Genomic DNA, 8716 nt, shown 5'->3' with positions numbered 1-8716 from the left:
ATCTGCAGCTGCAGAAAGCCTCTGCTTGATTTTTATAATCTCTAACTGCTGCTCCTCCCCATTATGAAAAAGACTTGGAAGTTTCTTTTCTCAGTAAATGCCCAAGCACTAGATGCCCAAACTCACCCCTCTCTACAAAAGAGACAGGTTTGAAAAGAGTGATACAGGCTCATTTGGTCTTCTTTTTCAGCTGAAATAAATAATAATAAAAAAATTAAGGAAATGTGTGTTTTTTTTTTATATATATATATATATATATATATATATATATATATATATATATATATATATATATATATATATATATATATATATATATATATATATATACAAAAAAATATATACAAAAAAAATAATGAGCTACTTTTAACTGAAGTCAGCAAAGTCAATTTTGAGAAAAAGTTTTCTGGAGGAAACAAAAATCAAACAATCACCTAGCAACCATACCTTAAATCCCTGATAATAACACCAGACTTGGCACACACCAAGTCAAAAACCATATCTATAGAAAAAAATATATATTCAACCTTTTTTTAAATATTTGCAGGTTTGCAGTTTTGTTCCCTCAGTTTCCTAGTCTCCCTAGTGTTACTCCCATTTACTCCTTCCTTAAACCTATCCATACTATGAAGGGTATGATTTCACAATTCTATGATGCAATCTGCAACTTGTGTGAAAGCTCACTTGCATCTATTAAATCTCAGTGGGAGGAGGACATAGGAGAAAATATTCCAGAACATCAATGTGTGCACTCATTCTTTTGTGCCGAACATGGTCTGATTCAGTGTAAAATCCTTCATCGCACCCACTGGACCAAAGTTAAAATATAAAATATATCCTGATGTGGATCCCATGTGTGACCGCTGTCATCAGGCCCCTGCGACTACTGCGCATATGTTTTGGTCCTGTCCATCTTAACACTATTATGGTCCCAGATCTTTAAAATTGGAATTGGCTGTCACAGCTTTATTTGGTGCTCTCTTTTTTTTTTTTTTGCTTAAAGGGGTCATATAATGGTACATGCACTTTTACAAGTTGATTGCACTGAAATGTCTGTTGGCAGTGCCTGTACACAACCATCCTATCATGATAAAAATCCATCCAGTGGTTGTGTTTTAATCTCCTTATATGTTTGACCATCTCTGAAATCAAGCCGTTCGATATTGTGACGTCATAAGATCGTACGCCCCTCCCGCTATTGTGATTGACAGCCGTGTTTCAACACAAGACCCGCCCTGAGCGAGCTGTGACAGCCGTCGTCATAGTAGTCCGCCATTGTGGATATGCTGGAGTAGAATGGCGTCTAAGCGATTGTGGTGTTCTGTTCTTAGATGTAATAAGGAACACAGCAGTCATTTGGATGTTCCTAAATCCGAGCCGTTGAAGAAGCAGTGGCTGAGTTTTGTTTTTGAAGCAATATGCCCAAAGGATTGACGTGGGGATTCCCTCACGGGGATTCCCCACGATCATCTGTGCTTTCATGTTTGCGCGAATCATTTCACACCAGACAGCTTCACAAACGAGAAAAAACGGATCGGTACCAACGTGTTCCTGCTGAACCTCCAGAAGATGTGAGTGTAATGTTTTATTAACCTTTATATTAGTATTTATATTAATCTTTGCGAAATTTGCAAACCTTGCTGCAGGCTTCACGATGAATGCGTCTAAGGTTTACACTCAGGGTACATTACGGCATGTTTTCTATGTACAACGTTCTCAATATAATTCATAATCCCACGTTTATAACGAATAACACGTGGTTATTGTGTTAGATACGGTCAGAGAATGTCTAATACGGTGTACCCACAGAACAGAGGGGCGGGGTGAGCAAAGCTCATTATCATTTAAAGACACATGCACTGAAACGGCGTGCTGAAAACAGAGCTGTTTTTGACCAGGTAAAATTAGTGTTTTCTTACAATACTAATGAGAATTTTTTATTAAAGTATATTACAAACTTTTAATTTAGACCCTAAAGAATCATATTAGCTTGTACAAAAATGGCATTATATGACCCCTTTAACATGCCCAAATATAAGATTTTGTAGCTTTTGTCACACTCTTGGCAAGACTTCTAATTTTAATAAATTGAAAATCACCTAGACCCCCAACCCATTCTCCATGGATTAATGAAATTTTTCATTTTGTCAAACTAGAAAAAAATCTGACATACAATTAAGGGATCTTCTGAACATTCTCTTTATTAATTTTTTACTACATTGGCACACACACACACACACACACACACACACACACACACACACACACACACACACACACACACAAAAACCTCCAACAAAATTCACTTACATCGATTCACTTACAATTCACTTAATTCGAATACAGTGTGCAGAAATATTCTTATATGTAAACAATTAATATTTTAACACAAGTAATGATATAGTGAAGAAAGAAAGAAGAAGAAAAAAAAAGAAAGAAAAAAAAGGTTAAATTATTGCTGTCTTATTAAAATAATTAATAAAGGGTTTTCATACTGAATAAAAATGATCAGTCTTATTTTTTAAGGAAAATCTAATCTTTTCGAGTTGAAGGTGGTGCATAACATCTCTAATCAGGGCAGAGCAGTTTGGTAGATTTTTTTGTTTCCAGTTGAGCAAAATCAATCTACGTGCTAAGAGTGTGACAACTCCAAGCACAATACACTGTTTTTTAGACAGCTCCACATTGTCACTACTGACACCAAAAATAGCCATAACTGGGTCTGGGTCTAGTGGTTTTGCCAACACCTTTGACAGTAACTGAAAAACTGAAATCCAATAATTACGAATATTAGGACACTTCCAAAACATATGTCCTAGTGACGCTGGCGTTTGACTGCATCTATCGCATAATGGGTCCACAGAGAAGAACATCCTAGAGAGCTTTAATTTATACAGATGAAGTCTATGTAAGATCTTGAATTGTATTAAACTGTGTTTAATACACAAAGAAGAGTGAACCCGTTCTTGTGCTTATTACCATTGCCAGTCTGCCATGCTGCTCTTACATGCTCGAATGAAACATCACCTTCCAACTGTGATAATTTATTATATATAATGGATATTCCTCCTTTGATAAGTGGATTCCGTAAAAACAGCGTGTCCATCTGAGAGGTTGACGGTTCATTAGGGAATGATGAAAAATTATTTTGAACAAAGCTGCGAGCTTGTAGATATATATAAAAAAAAAGTGAGCTAGGTAGATCAAATATTTGCTGTAACTGCATTTATTAATAAACAAATTTTGGAAGGAGCGTACCCCTTTTTTTGAACCAGGTCTGAAATATTGGATCAATTTGGGAGGGGAGAAAAGAATGATTCGTGGTTAATGGGGTTAAGATAGAGCATGCCTGCCATTTAAAATGCCTTCTTTGGTTCCAAATTTTGAGTGAGTTGGAAACCACTGGATTACTCAATCGAGTTGGACGGGGGGCAGACAAGGCTGAATAAATTAAAGCTGGCCAAGAGGAAGGTGAGCATGACTTATTTTCCATATCGCACCACTCTATCGACCCCTCCTGTATGCCAAATGAGAGCGCTCTTATATTACATGCCCAGTAATACAGCTGGAAATGAGGCAGGCCCATCCCACCTTTCGGTTTAGTCCTCTGTAGATATATCTTCTTGATTCTGGGGGCCTTATTAATCCAAATAAATTGGGTAACTATCCTATCCAAATTTCTAAAAAATGATTTATTAATGCAAGCTGGGATACACTGGAAAATAAATAAATATTTGGGCAAAATACTCATTTTCACCATATTAATACGACCTACTAAAGAGATAAAGAGATTAGACCACTTCTTAAAAATGTGTTGAGTATATTCGTACAGTTTCAGAATATTTTCTTTAAAAAGGGTAGAAAAACATTTAGTTATGGTGATCCCTAGGTATTTAAATTAATTTACTATTTTAAAAGGGAAAGAGGAAAGTGTTTCGAATTGGGCCTTGGGGTTGATTGGAAATATAACACTCTTAGAAAAGTTAATCTTGTATCCTGAGATTTTCCCAAATTTAACTAAGATTGACATTATAGTTGGCACTGATTGTGAGGGGTTGGAGATGTAAACTAACAGGTCATCAGCGTATAATGATACTTTGTGTTCTTTTCCCCCTCTCCTTATTCCACTATAGGCTGTAGATGCACATAGAGAAGCCTAACTTTTTCTTATTCTTCTATGTGCTGTTTTACGGTTGAGTGCTCCGTCATCCAGTGTGGAGGTTCCACTTACTGCAACCTCAACAAAACTAAATCCTCAAGAGGAATTTGGTAATTCACAGTTCATTCTAATACTGATCAGGTGACTTTTAATTGTTCCTTATCTAAATTATCCCTTACCGCTTTATTTCGTATTTTCTTTACAGAAAAAAATATGGAGAGGCTCTCTGAGATTTTGGCGTCATGTCCTTCTGCTGAGCCTCAAAGAAGCTCTGCATCATCATGGTCTTTTCGGCAGCAGAAAGCCTCAGAGCGCTGGAAAGAAGCAAGACCATACCACCTAAAATGCCTTATTTCAATAGAGGCTGTTGGTCATCCCCTGTGTTGCCTTTGCAACGAGCCTGCTGTTATTAGGTTGGTTTTCATTAATACCAAACTTCAATAAGCCAGGGTGGGTTTGCTGAGTGCCCTGCTTTATAGGCTAAGACACATGTCTTTCGGGATGGGAGAAGACTTGGATACCCAGATGAAAAACACATTAATGAGAAAAGTAAATCTAGGACCTTCTTGCTGTGAGGTGACAGTGCTAAACACTGAGCCACTATGCAATCCTTTACAATAAAATCAAACCTAGTAAAATTGATATAGCTTAAATTGAGCATACTGTACTTTATATGAGTTATTCACCTGAAATAATGTATTATATTATAATATTGTTTTATTTTCTCTCTAGGTGCAGAGAGTGTCTTCCTGAGGAGTGGTTCTGTGGGGACTGTGATGTATTGCATCACAAAAAACAGCCACTCCACAACTGTTACGTCAACGGGTTGATGAAGAAGACGAAGGTAGGCGGAGATATAAAAATAGCAAAGGTTTTATTCCAACAAGTCAATATCCAAACATACGGAACAGTGTGTATGAACGCAAACAATAACCGGCCAAGACATGGGTGAGAAGGGGAACTTAAATACAGAGAAGATAATGACAAGACAACAGGTGAAGGAGATGATGATGAGTGAACACAGGTGCTGAGGATGATGATGACGATATGCAGGTGAAGGTGATGATGACGGAGGATTCTGGGAAGTGTAGTGCTGAGAAGACAGACGGTGAATGTGACAACAACAAGGAATGCGTGATTCGTGTTTTTTTTTAAGCCATTCCTCCGACCACATGCATCATTAAAGGGGAAGATGGATATTGCACCCATGAGCAAGGTACGTTCTCACGAAAGCCCTAATTTTGCTGTTCAATGTGTGTCTGCAGACAGTTACAGATCATCTAAGTTATTGGTTTTCCTTTTTTTTGCCAGCTTGCATTTTGCCAACTGTGAAGGTGCCAGACTGCTCCTGTGGAGGCACAAATTTCACTGTTACCAGGCAAACCAGTGATTTTAATTATCATCAATGGTAAAAAAAAAAAGAACAAAAGATGTTTTTCACACTAGTGTGCTGTGACATTGTGCTTACAATTGCAGAAGTGTCAAAACCTATGGAATAGCACATGTTATTGTTATTAACTGAAACAAAGACAGATATCTTTTTATGTTTGTCCTCCGCAAAGAAAAAAATAGTTAGCATCTTTCCAGCATGAAGTCCAATCAACACAGCAGTGTGGAATTTAGTGAATTAGACAAATATAATTGTGGGATTATATTCACAATGTGTAGAATGAACCAAGTGTTGTAAAATTAAATATGTGGTAAATGTGTATTATGTTTTTTAATTTATTTTTTGTTCCAAGGGCGTTTTGACTTGCATCAGCCACTATATGTATGTCAAACATGCCAGCAGCAGTGGACCCCTGACTTTAAAGACCTCCTAAGAAGTGGATATTGGCCAGCCTCTGTCAACAATTCCACACTTTATACACTGGACCTCCTGAGCTCCCTTCAGGAACTCAAGATCATCTCTCCGGGATTCTCCAGACAAGCCTTCGCAAAACTGCTGGAGCATTGCACTAAGTGTGGAGGAAGAGTAAGTGTAAATGTTATTACTAGGGTTGGGTATTGGTTGGGTTTTATCCGATACCAGTACCTACTCTGTATTTTTAAAACGGTTCTGGTTCTTAAGAATATATTGTTAGAAGGATTTGGTTGTGAACTTTGTTAGCAAGGCAGTCGAACAGGCATAACGTAGTTATTAGCAAGCTGTTAAAAAAAAAAAAAAAGCTGTAAAATGCCCATTTCTCCGCTTTTACCAGCTGGTTGCATTTTAATGTTTGCACTTGTTGCATTTACAGTTAAAGCAAAAACACAGATGAAAGTCATTTTGAATGTCAGCAATGTTTTATCGGCTAGGGTGTCGTGCAAAGGCACTTATTCCCGCCAGGATTTGCATCCCCTGGCCGCGGGAGCACGCAGAGAAGCGGAGTTTAACTGCTGTACTACGTATTCACCTCTTAAATGGAACAAATAGCGACGTGGAAGGGTTGTCTTTAGTAATAAGGGACTCATTTATCTACATAAATATGTTTATTTGTCTGTTACATTAAGGCGACGTGTGAATTGTTTAATGCGTCGTTTAATATTGTGGATTGATCAACAGTGTTTTCCAAAGTTCCATATTGCCATGCACCTTAGCTACATAGGCCGACTGATCTGTATCAGTTTATTTTTTTTTAATAAAAAATGCAGGATAAGGTTTTCCTGCATTTTTTCGCGGCCGCCAAAGCAAAAGTGTTTGTCCCGCCAAAGCCTTATTTTGATCGGGGAATGACTGCTGGGCGAATATAAGAACGAGCAGAGAGAGAGAGACCCGCCCGGTCGCGCGTGCGCACTCTCACCGTCTTCAAACAACACGAACGAGCAGAGAAAGAGAGAGACGCACTCTCACCCAGTGTTGCCAAATATTTTCAATGGAAAGTAGCTAAAGCCTGCTCGAAAAGTAGCTAAATGTCGCCAGATGACGTCATGCGTCAATAGCATATTAATGACGTCATTGCGTCATTAGCATATTAATGACGTCATCCCGTCGTATTTGCATTCTGCCTAATTTGTCGGTACTTCAGTTTATAAGAACGGCTATCTCCCCTCAACCGTGCTCACACACTGTTTTTATAGCCGAATGTCCAGTAAAGCTGTTCTCAATAAATTACATATTTTCTGTTAGACAACGGAACGGAACAGGCTAACGTTACATGTTAACCAGCAGTTTACTTCCACAGCACTGACAAATTTCCGGATTTGTAACCTCGATGTCGTTGGACAAAATCACTATACATGTAAGGTGAAGACAGCATATCTGCGGTGATTTTATCAGTTATATTTACATGTACAATGATAACTCATAGAGACAATTAGATTCCACAGAATGTGTTTCTTATTCTCTCACAGCATACTACAAGCCACAACAATGATATTCAGTTTTAGTCAGAGACGTTAAGGATAATCTGCCCCTAGAAGGTAAACCTAAGGCCCGTTCACACCAAGCACGATAACTATAAAGATAACGATAAAGATAACTATATATGCGTCCACACCAACGACCGATAACAGTCTTTTTATTCAAAGCACGCGCGGTGCGCCGGGCGCGCCCACGCTGCGGTTTCAAAGTAGCGAAAATGGATGACCTACTGCTGCTTTACGTTACAAAAAAATATCAAAAGAAAAACAGGGGCTTTTGGGTACACGATATCATTAAAAGACGAGAGGAGTTGGGAGAATCCGTCACTCTGATTAGAGAGTTGTCGTCTTTTGAAGACAAATTTTATTCATATTTTCGAATGAATCAACAACAGTTTCAAGACATCCTGGACATTGTGAAAGCTGAGGTAATTTTGTTACACTATGCTAAACTGCATAAATTGTATTATAAATTGTATTAATAATTGTTATTATTAAACTGCATTATCGTCCTTGGTGTGAACGGGCCTTTAGGTTGAATTAATTACATATATTTACAAACGAATGTGCATATTTAAAAAAACAACAACAACATTTATTTACAAACGAACTATGTGCATATTTACAAAAACAACATATTTACAAACAAATGTGCATATAAAAAAATGTTTTATTTACAAACGAACTATGTGCATATTTACAAAAAAAACATTTACAAACGAACTATGTGCATATTTACAAAAACATTTACAAACGAACTGTGCTTATTTACAAAAAAACATATATTTACAAACGAACTATGTGCATATTTACAAAAAAAACGCACATTTACAAATAATGTGCAGATGTACAAAAACAAACGAACTGTGCATATTTACAAAAAACCCGCACATTTACAAATAATGTGCAAATGTACAAAAACAAACGAACTATGTGCATATTTACAAAAAAAATATTTACAAACGAACTGTGCATATTTACAAAAAATATATATATTTACAAACAAACTATGTGCATATTTACAAAAAAAAGAAACTGCACATTTACAAATAAAGTGCAGATGTACAAAAACAAACGAACTATGTGCATATTAAAAAAATATATATATATTATTTACAAACGATATATGTGATCATTTGGCAGACACGAGTGCCACAATTATGCACATAGACAATGGAAAATATTTTTTTATTTAAAAAAAAAAAAACTTTTCTT

This window comes from Scardinius erythrophthalmus (genome assembly GCF_964197995.2).
Source record: "Scardinius erythrophthalmus genome assembly, chromosome: 4".
NCBI lineage: Eukaryota > Metazoa > Chordata > Actinopteri > Cypriniformes > Leuciscidae > Scardinius > Scardinius erythrophthalmus.
This window is presented reverse-complemented; position numbering follows the sequence as displayed.